This window comes from Phacochoerus africanus, chromosome 2 (assembly GCF_016906955.1).
Source record: "Phacochoerus africanus isolate WHEZ1 chromosome 2, ROS_Pafr_v1, whole genome shotgun sequence".
Taxonomy (NCBI): domain Eukaryota; kingdom Metazoa; phylum Chordata; class Mammalia; order Artiodactyla; family Suidae; genus Phacochoerus; species Phacochoerus africanus.
The window spans coordinates 61,141,974-61,155,868 of NC_062545.1; the positions used below are offsets into that span (position 1 = coordinate 61,141,974).

Genomic DNA, 13,895 nt, shown 5'->3' on the forward strand with positions numbered 1-13,895 from the left:
ATCTTCAGTTCTAGGGTCAGTTTGTTCCCATTTGTTTGAGGCCAGTTCTTGGAATTATGGCAGCTTATGACATGGCCACAATCTGCTCATCATGGCAATATATATTAAATAGTTTGCTGTTGTTTTCCCACATGATGGGGGTTTTAGTATCTACAAGATTGCTCATAGGATATAACTGAGAATAGTATCTATAGCCTTCGAGGAAGAACTAAAGAACTTCGACTTTGCTTAATGACTTATTATTACTTGGTCTCCGTGACATTTTCCTTTGCTTCTGTATTTTTTAACTTCTCTGATTAAACTATTCTTTGACTAAAATTTTTCTTCAGACAAATGTCAGGCAGAGGACCTGGTGGAGGGAAGACCAAGAGTCCTGCCCCATTCCACAAGGATTTTAAATGTGAAGTTGCCTTTCTCTCTCCTTTTGCCATCAGATAGAAAGAGAACCATCTTGAAAACTGGCTCTACAAAATACTGAGTGTGAAAGTGAGTAAATCACTTAGCCTTTCTGATTCTATTTATTCATCATTTAAAATTGATATGACGTTTTCATCTCAAGGTCACTGTGGAGATTAGTTTTGAAAAAAAACTTTGAAATGGCCCAAACATGTTAAGCGCTCACTAAATGCAAATTTCCAACTTCATGATTTCTTTCTTTAGTGCTCATGTGCACCATTATTAACATCTTCTGTATACGCTCTATCTTCATAAAAGGACAGTAAACTCCTTGAAAGCAGTGACTCCCCAATTTCTTGGTATAGGACCATACACATTTAGAACTTGGAACATGATAAGGTCAGCTGATTGACTCACATTAACATTAATTAAAAAGTGTAGGAGTTCCCATTGTGGCTCAGCAGTAACAAACCTTACTAGTAACCATGAGGATGTGGGTTCAATTCCTGGCCCCGCTCAGTTGGTTAAGGATCCAGTACTGGTGTGAGCTGCTGGGTTGCAGACGTGGGTCAGATTTGGCGTTGCTGTGGCTTTAGTGTAGGCCGGCAGCTGCAGCTCCAGTTTAAACCCTATCCTGGGAACTTCCATTTTCCATATTTGCTCTCTCCCCTCTCACCACAAAAAAAGTTTAAACACCATTTTAGGGGAGGTACTCACTGGCTTCTTCGAAAAAGAGGCAATATATATTAAATAGTTTGTTGTTTTATGTGCTACATTAGGCTATGTTCTCTATGAAGCAAACTCTATTGAAGAGAAAAGTATATGAGAAAATAAGAGGATTGGTGTAAAGGGGACAAGTGATTTTGACAACAGAGGAGTTTTTCAGAACCTGATGCCAGATGTTGGGTCAATCTTGGGAGTCATATTCCTTTGAGTTTTACATGAAGGTTTTTATATCTCCTTTTAAAAGTCCTTAATATTGCAGCAATTACAGTTTTAGGGAAAAACATTTTAAAGACCAAATGCTTTTTTCCCCCCTCTCTGAAATATGATTATTTCAATTACTAGTAGCAACAATTAATCACTAAGTGATTCATCAGTCTGCAGCTGGGATTGGAAAGCTGACTTTCTTTATTCCTATTTTATGTTGTGCTCAGCAGGACTTCAGTAATAGCAAACTAATAACTTTTCCCTACCCTTAGTACCTGTTTCTAATACTAGCAAAGAAGAAAATTTTGAATATTTTTTTAAAGTACATTTTCCCCTCACACTTTTCTGAAGAAAACTGTAGAATTACAAGTGTTGGCCCATTTTGCTGCAAAAATAAGGCATTATATAGAAAGTTGATTTCTTAAGATTTGACTGACCATTCTTTGCTATTTTTCACTAAACAACTCATGCTTGAGGAATGGCCAAATCCTCCAAATGAATGAGGATTTTCTATTTCCTGGCTATCTGGCATTTTGAACTTCATGTGAATGACATATAAAATGTTATTTTCATGTCCATGAACTGAGAATAACTATTAGAAAATCCATTGGTCAGAGAGTGTACATATTTTAAACTTTAGCAGAAAATTCCCCTCCCCAATTCTAATGCATGAAGTCAAAATCAATTTGGAAATGTATCTGATTCATATGACTACAGATTTATATGGTATTAATATGTACATATCTACTCAGTAAAGATCATCTTCAAATGTTTTAGTGTTCTGATTATCAATACATTGCACTTCCTAGAATTCAGTGAGAGAATATTATAGTCTGTTATGTCATTATTAGGAGGTGTGAGGAGGTTGACCTGGGGGCAGCATACTTACCCTCTACTCCAGAAAAGGTGTAAGTTCACCTAAAGAATCCACAGACTTAGAACTACCTATAAATGTCGAAGTACAATTTGCATCATTGGGCATTCTCCGTACTTTTCATCAATTTCTCCAGCATATTAAAATAAATCCTCTTAGTGAAAACCAGAAGCTCTCATTAGGACAGTGCAGAATTGCCTTCTATATAATCATATTCATTTATTCACTTAATTATTTTAAAGTCCATTATTCCTTGAAATTGTTAGCTACAAGATTGGTGGGCTAAGGGTTTTTTTTCTTTCACTTTCCTTAATGTAACTGAAATCATGATTAACATACATTAGTAATCTTATACATGTCAAAAACTTAGAAGGGTCTGTGACTTACTCTCCCTGTGTGCCAAGGCTCATCACAGTTTCATGGGTGCTGGCTGAAGACAGGAGACTGCTGAATCAGAAAGAAGGGACTTTATTATTTACAGCAATAGCAGTGGTCCACATTTATGCTGGTGTCCTGTAGGACAATGCTAAGTGGGCCAAGTGGCTGCACGCATGCAGTGGTTTGTGTTATGGGAATGGAATTCCAACCTTAGGGAAACTAAATCTTTTATAATGGGCACTAAACCTGCCTGATCTTTGCTTCCAAGGGAAACACCATCTTTGTCATACTGAGCCATAAACATGCAAGACCCATGCAGAAATGTCTTCTGTCATATCCATCCCTCTATCCAATACTGTCTTGAGGTTGGATATTTTTTCTCTCAGTCCAGCACTCTGTCAGCCAAACTGATTAACCTAGATCATAGCGATTAGGACTAAAACTGTTCAATCTGGTTCACACTACATTTGATTAAGGCTAATTATCAACAGGACTCGGAGCAGCACGATGAGGAAAAATGCAGTGTTAACATCAATGGTGTCAGACCCAACCCGCTGAACAAATCTCATAAACCACCTGGAAATACCTCAGAAATGTAGGCGTTTTTCTCCTTAAACTTCTACATTGACTTTTCAGCTTGGGCCAAGGCCTTAGCACTGGTACAGTAAGATGTTTTATAAATTACCCAGACTCCACCTTGGCACTCAAGAGGAAAATTTAGGGACAGTATCATCTATCACAAGCCTGGCCCCTGAGTTACTACTAACCTGAATACATTCCAGGATTGAGGCGGTGTCTTTGATCACCTCAACTAATATCAAAGACAAATTTGGTACCACCTCTTCTAACTGGACAATTCACATTTTAGGGAAAACTGACAACAAAATGGGTACAGGGACAAATCAGTTCCCTTTCTGGGAAGCCTTCCTCAGTAATCATTTTGGAAAGATAATGCAGTCATCTAAGGGCTACATTATTGATGAGGGGTATTTCTTTTAAAACTTGGAGGTCTCTCATGATCACCTCTGAGATCCCAATCACCATTTTGGGGCAGAGAAATAAGCTAATGCTACGTTTCCACATAAGACATACAGTCCCCAAAGGTACATATCATATCCCTAAGAAGAAAGTGCAGCTGGGGTCACTGAAGTGGGGTCTACATCATCGAGGATCACAAACTGACATTGCTCCAATGTGGCCTTAGAGCCTTCTACTAGGTCTTAGGTTTCTCAGTTCAGTTTGAATAACTGAGTCTAACTGTTGTTTTTGGAGGTAATGTCTGAGTACAGTCTACTTTGTCCTACTTTTCTGTAGGCATGTGGCTTTCATCCCTTCTGGGGAATCACTGAACTATAGCACTTGGCATAGGGGTGAAGCAGATACTAAATGTGTTGACAGGGATTGTACTATGAAGGGTAGGGAGGGCCACCACCTGCCCTTTTGATTGGCTTTTTGGTAATTTTAACAGGAATAACAATCAAATGGTGACCAGAGCTTCCTGATGGAACATAATAGATCCTGAAATTGATTAAATCTAAGTGCTTGTTAATTTGGGAGAGACACATAAGAGTGTTTATCTTGAGGAAGATGTCAGAGATGGCCTGAAAGAAAAAACAAAACATTTATGCCTCTTTTTCATCCATGTCTCTCAGGGTCAAATTTATTCCCTCCCCAGGTGTCAGGGTGATACTTGTCCTCAATGCCATAAAATCTGTGTCCCATTACAGTAGCTGTAACTTCTCCTTTTCTCAATTATCCCCTTCTCACACTTAGAAGGAATAGATGCAAAAGTGACAAAGGCAATTTAATCAAACTTATAGAGTTATTTCCCTCACTTTGGCCAATTTTGACAAGCAATGTTCTCAACCAAGTGGTCATTATCTTTATGTTTGAACTATGTCACTTTTGTACGAGGCATCTCTGTATGTGGGGGCCTCTTTTTTGCCAGAGATTCTAATCAGCAGTATCATCAGTCACAGAGGTCAGTTGTATAGAGAAAAAGCCAAGATCCCTGGATAGCTTCCGATCCACCCTTTTGGTCTGGGACCCGCTCAAAGGATATGTATTTGGTTTTTGTTTGTTTGTTTTTTGGCTGCACTCACAGCAGGTGGAAATTCCTGGGCCAGGGATTGAATCCACGTGGCCACAGTTGCAGCCTGCACCACATTTACAGCAACACCAGATCCTTAACCTGCCTGCCACAAGGGAAATTAAAGCGTGCATATTTGTGAACTAGCTAATATAAATCCATCTTCAGTATTCAGAGTTTAATAAATTGTTGGATTTCTCTTTGGGGAATGGCAAAGAGACAGTGGTTTTTCCTTGATTGTCAGTGGGATTGAGAACTTTGACATAGTCTCACATAAGCCTAAAATAGTTCTAGGAAGCCTATAAATTTTGTTGGGGTTTATCAGCCACTCTTGTTGGAAGAAAGGTAATAACACTGGCTTTAGGACTATTCACACTGAGGCTTCAAACTTTGTGATCCACAGGCTGTCATCTCTTTAGAGAAGACTTCAGACTTCTTAAGGTATAGGAAGAGGCATCAGTGTTACCTTGGCCACCTTCCCAGCTTAAGTACCCTGGTGGTATACTGCAAATGTATATTGGAGGCCTAGCTGCATGAAGATATTGGTTTTGGTCATTGGTTGCCAATGGGATAGAAAAGAAGTGTTGGCAATGTTTCACACAGCATACCAAATGTCACCAGTCTATGTGATGAATTCATTGTGGGGCTACAGTAGCAACAAGAGGATTCAGTTGGCAGTAATCCACCATGAGTCCACATCTCCCATTACCATTTATTCTGGCCATATTGGGCTGTTGTGTGCATAGTGAAACCTATCCTTGCTATCTTTAAGATCTTAAGACTGTGGTTTCAATTTGTCATTCTTGGATTAGATGTTGTTTCTATTGGACCACCTTGAAATGGACAGGCAGAGGAGCTGGGAAGTGATATACATGTCCCTCTAGTAATTTTCTATATATAACACTTTCTGATTGGGAGAATACACTCAGGATTTTATAAGTGTTCACAGTAAACACATATAAATTAATATAATTGTATGTTCAGGAGCAGAAATCGCAACAGTACAGGAATTTTCTCAAAGAGCTCCATCCACAAGGACATAATAGCTCCCATTCCTTAGTGTATACCTGGCCCAAATCTCATTACCTGAATCTGGGTATCCCTCAGATGACAGAACCAGGGAGGATGGGGACCTGAATACAGAATTATACAAGTATGAATTTCTTCCTTCCTTCAAATTCTCCTCCAAATCTGGATAGGTGCAGATGGCCTTTGGTTTTTCATGGAATCAGCAACACCTAGGACTCATCCAAAATCGTCTTTAAAGTGGCTGAAGTCAGGTTAGTGAAGAGAGAGGAATCAGAGAACCTGGAGGAAACAGAGAGCAAAGCACATTTACTTTCAATTTTGCACAGAGTGGTGGCTACATATAGATCGGCCAAATGGACTTCCAATATTTTCTGTTTATCCAAAGCCATATATGAGCAACAAGATATTCCTACTGACACCATCTATTTTAGCTTTGGGGAACTTATGATTCAACTGCCATATTTACGCTGCTCTCTGGTTATGGCTGTGAGATTTATTCCTCTTGGCTGATTTGCATTTGACATACACAATGGAGTTTTTTAAAAAATAGATCCCCCCTTAATCTAGGGCATCTGAAATTCCATTATCAAAATAACGATCAAATTCTTGCTCAGTTTCAGTGTTTGGCCTAGGGGAGTTTTCCAAGGTGGCATTTCTTAACAGATTTATTTGTGTTTCTTTGGATATATTTCTTTTTCTTTTTTTTCTTCTTCTTCTTCTTCTTCTTCTTTTTTTTTTTTGGTCTTTTTGTCTTTTCAGGGCCACACCCATGGCATATGGAGGTTCCCAGGTTAGGAGTCTAATTGGAGCTGTAGTCTCCAGCCTATACCACAGCCACTGCAGTGTGGGATCCGAGCCATGTCTGTGACCTACATCACAGCTCATGGCAATGCTGGATCCTTAAGCCACTGAGCAAGGCCAAGGATTCAACCCATGTCCTCATGGATACTAGTCAGGTTTGTTAATGCCTGAGCCATAATGGGAACTCCGCTTTGGATACATTTCTTATTCATCATTGGGTCAACTTCATCAGCCTTATAAAGCTCATCCAAAGGCAATAAGATCCCAAATCCTTGCCCATGCCTCGTGTGGTTTCCAAAAGAATGTACTTTCTCATGGAAATCTACATGAAAGGGCTGAAGCTCCCTCATTGTATCCAGGACCCACTGCAAAAAAGCCATAAGACATTTACTATCATCTCTGAAAGGATCTATCATGCAAGACTGCAGAGAGACAAAGCCTTAAGACAACCTATGTATTGCGTTTCTTCCTTAATAGGCATTACATTTTGCAAGTCAAGCCTTAGATAACCCATATCTCATCTCCCCTTTCAACAAACCACAATTCTAATGATTTGCTTGTTTTCTACCTAGAGTGGTCATGAGGTTCCCCCTACTCTTCCACAGAATATCTCTTTTAAAGTAATGGTAGTGGAACTTTTTGCCACCAAACACCAGGACAATCTTGTACCAGTTATTGCAAAGCAGCAGACCTGAGGATGATCACCAGATGGGAGCCTTCATTTTCCCCTCTTACAAGAGAATTAGCAACACCCAAGACATCATTTGAGGTTGACATTCTACCTACTTTCTAGTGCTTGGCTTGAAACCATCTCTGTATTTCTCTCAGTTAAAAGGCAACAAAGGAGTTTTTATGCCCACTTGATCATAGATGAACTTCCCTCTATTCCTATTAATCAGCCCATGAAACCCTAATCTGTATTCTTGCAGAAAGCTATGTCTTTGCCAGAGTCCCATCTCTCCTGACAATGGAGGGACTGGGGATTTTACCTAACAAGTTATTCTGCTTCTTCCCCATAAATGCTCAGAGAAGATAAAAAGTAAATAAATATAAACAAACCCATGGGATAGGAGACAAAAGACTGTATTATTTCCAGTGACGGTAATAGCCAGAGTTTCAGTATTTATACTGGTTCCTCAAGCTCCAATTCCCATAGGGTGGCATGAATAGGTTCAGTTGACATCTGTACATGAAGTGGGTTACAGGAAGAGATAAAAACATGAGTTAGTGAAACCAAATCCTCTGTAATAGGTAGAAAACATGCCTAATTTTTTTCAAAGGGAAACATGTTTCATTATGGTGGACAGTGATGTAATAAACAAGAAAAACAAAAACAAAGAAATAAAAAACAAAACATAAAACCAAAAATAAAATCAACTTTTGCTTCAGAGGGAGAAACTATCTCATCCATTGAGGCTGCTTGCTATACTAACATCCTTGAAATAATAGTTGAGAACAAAGGCCTGTGCCTCTGACCATAAAACATGGAGAAATGTGAGAAACTCATGGATAATTGTCTCCCCAAAATGCTCCCCTGTAAAAATGTATTAAAGTGCATTCTCTCTGTTTTTGTCTTTATCTGCCTCCATCGAGTTCTCTTATACACACACACACAAAGGTTGAAGAAGTGTTTTTGAGATATTTTATAGTTTTAAAATAATACCCATGAATTTTACAATAAAAACTTCAGGATGCTCATATGATATGAACATCAGAATTTCTTTAATAGTCAATAAAAAAATTTTAAAAACCCTACTTTTACTGAAATTATTAATGTAAAATGGATTGAATTCTAATTATATTAATAAGAGATAAGAAGAACAACTACAGGGGATAAATGGGAGACTGACATCGGACAGTGTCCAAAGTCACAGAATTAGGAGGACTATGTGTAGCTAAGCAGATATCAAGCTAGGAAAATTGGATGGAATGAGAAAGTTTGGAAAATATTTGAAAAAAGAAAACAATTTGAGTTAAATTTATAAATGAAAAGCAATCCAGTAAGTTAAGTTGATGGAGGAGGAGTGAGGGTGAAGCAGTCCCACTTCACTGAGCAAGATAATAGTCTTCTCAGAGTATTCTGGACCCAAGAATTTTAGAGACTAAAGATTTAAGGTGGCTATAAAAGAATGAATTGTAGTAGTTGACACAGGAAGGATGAATAAGGATATCAATTGAAGCCTACTGTAGGGAAAATCTGGCAGTGTTTCAGAGACAATGATAGCCCAAACTATAATGGAAGAGGAAAAAATTCTTCTCAGAATTTTTCAGTACAGAAGCTATTTAACTCATGTGAAAGGAAGTGAAGGTCTTTGGGACAGCCAGCTATTTCACAGGACATAAAGATCTCCTCTAGTGGGAGGTAACAGATATAGCCCTCCCAGCTCCTGTCTGAAGATATATGCAGCATAAGTTTAGGAAATGCCTATTATTATATTATCTTTATTGTACCATAAATATTCATAGCATCATACCACAGAGGAAAATTGTGCCAAAGGAGAGATAGAATTCCAGCATCAATGAGCTTATGGAGCAATGTAATATGCAGCAGGAACAGAAGGAGAAATGTAATATACTGACTTTTAATTTTTATTTGAGACTGATGCTCATGGCTATCTAAAGCCAGCCTCATTAGCAGGGGAGCAAAATAAATTATATTAATACAGGAGGAAAGCACACTACAAATTCCAAACTCTAGTTTTGATAGGCTTATTTATTGCATAAATATGATGCAAATATAACTGTTACCATTTATAATTACGCTTTGCAGTCAGGTTTTGTTTTCCCTTTGTGAAAATGCACACAAGTGATGTACAACAGACATTGAATAAGGCCAGTTAAATTATCCTCTCAGAAACAAATATCTTTGTATGGTAAAGAGCCTCACACAGGGCGTAGATATTGAATGGGCACTTTCTTTTTGATATTCTCATCTGGATCTGCCTTGAAACCGAAAACTAAAAGGGGCAAATGCAGAAGTTAATACTTTAAGACTTACTCTTCCTGAAATGCATTTTGTATCTCAAGCAGTAACCTCATAACGAATTACATTTCATTTGGGTTTAGCTTTCTCAAAAACTACCTACAGCAGTTGCTTCAAATCATGCTGCCTATGCAGTATATCTTACAACAAAATCTAAGTTAATTTGTATCTGTATTATAGAAGCTAAACACAGCTGGAAGGTAAGCCTGTGGAAAAGACATATTTGTGTGCATTGTCATATACACAACAAAGCAGATCTTCTATTTTGAATTACAATTTTGGGAAGTTCTATCAGCAGCTTTGTGCAGACATGAGTATATGGTGGAACTAACTTTGAAATCTAAGAATGTGGGTCCAGTATGATTTTATTTGCAACCTTTCTTGGCAAACCACCGTGGGAAGTGGCACTGTCAAATGGACGACAGTTAATACAATAGCTAACATTTATTTTTTATTTTCTATTTACCAGGCCTGAGATAAACATTTCTACACAATTTCATATTTAATTTCCACTATAATCCTATGAGGCAGGTACTATTGTCTCTATTACATACATGAGGAAAAGCAGACTTAGAAAGTTATGTAACTTTCCCAAACACATAAACCTGTTAAGTGATATTATCAGGACCTAAGCCCTTGGAATACAAGTTCTTAATCAAGTACTATGCATGATCTTGAGAAACACTTAAGTATAGTCTAGGATTATGCAAAGAAGTAAATCTAAGATTCGTTAGAAAAAAAGAAAGAGGAGGCATGCAATTCAGTTAACTCAGTTTGTTAGAACACATTATTTAAAAATGTTTCATTATACTCTCCCACATTGTGAAGTTATCTTTATCAGGAATCCTGAGTCACAAAGTGCAAATCCAATCTGTGAAAGTGCCCAGCAGATACAAGCTGCTGCTTTCAACTGGCACCTAACATCAGAGTGGGTGGTTCAGCATGAAACATCATCTTTTTTCAGAATCTCACATCCAGTGCATTATTATAATCCCAATGGTGATGTCAATATCTCAACTTTACAGCTGAGTGTCTCACCTATACCTTGTCACAATAAAATTCTTAATTTAAAGAAATACCTCATAAAGCTTTCAGTGAAATACAGAGCCCATGTTTAGGCATGTGGCTGAGTATAGAACATAGGAATTCAATATATATTATTCAGAAATAATAGCTTTCCAATCTTGCAAAATGACTTACCAAATAAAATTTTAAATCATCTATATAATAAATGCATATAAAAGCTGAAAAATTACATTATTTAGTTGTTCTCTAATATCTCAATTATTTTTCTGTGGAAATAAGATGGATTCTGATTAAATTTTTAATGGAATAAATTGATCACCACTGCATATGAAAGTTAAAATACGAAAGTCTTAAAAATAACTACAACTACAATAATTTGTTAATGGATACACGAGATAAAAAGATGTAAATTTTTACATTGAAAACATCAAATGCATGTGTTCATGCATGGGATAGCAAAAATGTAAAGCTTTATTGTGCACTCAAAGTTAAGTTGTTATCAACTTAAAATAGACTGTTTAAATATGAGATATCTTATGCAAACCTCATGGTAACCACAAAGCAAAATTTTATATAAATACACAAAAGATAGAAGGGAATTCAAGCATATCACTGAAGAAAGTCATCATATCGTAAAAGAAGAACAATAGAGGAAGAAAGAGACAAAGGAATTACAGAACAGTCAAAAACAACACATAAAATGGTAATAGTAAGTCCATACCTATCAATAATTACTTTAAATGTAAATGGACTAAATTCTCCAATCAAAAGGCATAAAGTGAGAGTTCGCAGTGTGACTCAGTGGTAACAAACCTGACTAGCATCCATCAGTACATAGGTTCAATCCCTGGCCCCTGCTAAGTGGGTTAAGGATCTGGCATTGCTCTGGCTGTTGTGAAGGCTGGCAGCTGCAGCTCTGATTAGACCCTAGCCTGGGAACTTCCATACGCCATGTGTGCAGCCCTCAAAAAAAAAAAAAAAAAAAAAAGGCATAAAGTGGATGAATAGATTAAAAAAGTTTCAACATTCAACTGTATGCCAACTACTACAAGAGAGCTCAGCTTTAAGGACACACACAGACTGAAAGTGAAGGAATGGAAAAAGATATTCCATGCAAATGGAACCCAAAAAGAGGGCAGTGGTAGCTGTACTTAGATACAATAGAGTTTAAGGCAAAGACTGCAACAAGGGACAAAGGATGACATTATATAATAATAAAGAGGTCAATCCAACAAAAGGATATAACATTTGTAAATACTTATGAACCCAACTTGGATCTTCTAAACATACAAAGCAAATATTAACAGACCTGAAGAAACAGTCAGCAGTGCAATAACAGAGGATTTGATACCCTATTTTGAAAAATTAATAGATTATACAGACAAAAAAAAAGTCAATAAGGAAACATTGGCCTTAAACTACACATTAAACCAGATGAACATAATAGACATATACAAAACATTCCATCCAAAAGCAATAGAAGGGGCATATGGAACATTCTTCAGGGAGGATATATCATATGTCGAATATGGAGGAAGCTGTAGCACCTGTGCAGACATGGCCAAGTGGGGCTGGGGAACTTATTCTGGATCATGGAGGAGTGGGGAGGACAGATCACATGAAAAACTGACAATGGACAGAGCAGATGCTACCAGCTGGTCTAAGGGGAAGTTCCACAAACTACTGGTGAGCACTGATATGGAGAATGAGGCTGGCTGCTGCAAGATCTGCCTGCTAAAGCAGGTTAATAGTGAGGCTTTCTGCAGCAGCTGCAAAGGAAAGCAGATTTTACTCTACAAGTGGAACATCAAACTGGGCTGGAAAGGTTTAATTAAAGAATCGAGTGCAAAGCACAAATGATTGATTGAAATACTCAATCCTTCCAAAAAATTGAGTAGACATTAAGTCAAACATGAATAAAAATAAAGGAGATGGGTATACACTGAAGGATCTTATGGAAACTGCACATACTGCCAAGGTCAGGGAGGCTCTTAGAGATTACCTGAAGGTACTCAAGAAGGAATTTAAAGGAGTTCCTGTCACGGTTCAGCGGTTAAAGAACCTGACTAGTATCCATGAGGACGTGGGTTTGATCCTTGGCCTTGCTCAGTGGGTTAAGGATCCAGCATTGCTGTGGAATAGGTTGCAGACACAGCTTGGATCCCCCGTTGCTGTGGCTGTGGCTTAGGCTGGCAGCTACAGTTCTGATTAGACCCGTAAAAAGCCAAAAAAAAGAAAAAAAATAAGGAATTTAAGATGGGAGTGATTTTACCAAAAAAGCCAGGGCTTTCCACTTATTAAAAGAAGACTGAATGAATATACCTTGCAGGTCCCACTTCCCATGGCACTGGGCATATAGATTCCCACTGTGGCACTGAACATGATGGGACTATTTGACACATGCATAGAGCATCTGTATAGTCTCTTTACTGTGAAAGGTTTGGTGCACATATTTAAAAAATTTCCTGCAGTATTAGAAGCTGCAAGAGGAAGGCAATCACAAAGGTTTAAAGAGAAAATCATAAGTAAATATATAGAATTGCTAACATATAAGAAGATCATCATGTAATGGAAACATAAGAACTGGCCAGAAGTTGCACTGAATTTTGTGTCCCCCTTCAGGGTAAATGGGATTATAATTGTAATGTAAAAAGCTTACTGTCTGTAAAGAAAAAAAATGTGGGACTTTGTTGATAGAAGCGGAATTTTCAAGAAATGAAAATGTTTACTGAATAAGACCACCCTAAATGATTGAATTAGAAGATTTTTATATCACTGTTTGTAATTACAAAGTATCTAATTAAGACCTTCCCTATTATTACTTTTACAAAATGAGATAAAAACTCAATTCATATTGGATGAATCTATGAACTTATACAGAATTTAAAGTATTGTTTGAATCTTTACTTTGACTAGACTCTACCATGAGTTAAAAGCAGCAAGTAATGGAAAATTAGGTATTAACCTTACCTCCCATAGAAGCTCCTCTGGGAATAGACTGAATCGCTGAATACAGCTAGTTGATGTTAAGCTAAAGCTTATCCTAGAATACTTTCAGCTGTAGTTTTAGTTCAGAAAGATAAAAAATAAATGGCATGTTGATATCATTCCTTAAAACAAAACAAAACAAAACAAAACAAATCCTGGTCTTTTTTTCCCTCTAAAACATATTTACCTTTTTCTCTGCTCATTAAGTTTACTTGAAAAGGGCAACAACTTTACTATCTGTTCAAATTGTTCTGCTGAAAAGTCAGAAAAAAAAATTAAGCATGGTATGGGGTTCCCACTGTGGTGAAATGAGCAGCAGCATCTTGGGGGCATTGGGACACAGGTTTGATCCCTGGCCCAGTAGAGTGGGTTAAGGATATGGTATTGCTGCCCCTGCAGTT

General features: G+C 37.6%; 1 pseudogene; it reads left to right on the plus strand.

The window, feature by feature from the left end:
* The first annotated feature begins 12,138 nt into the window (after positions 1–12,138).
* LOC125120639 (activator of 90 kDa heat shock protein ATPase homolog 2-like) lies at positions 12,139–13,075 on the plus strand (annotated as a pseudogene).
* Positions 13,076–13,895: the final 820 nt, after the last annotated feature.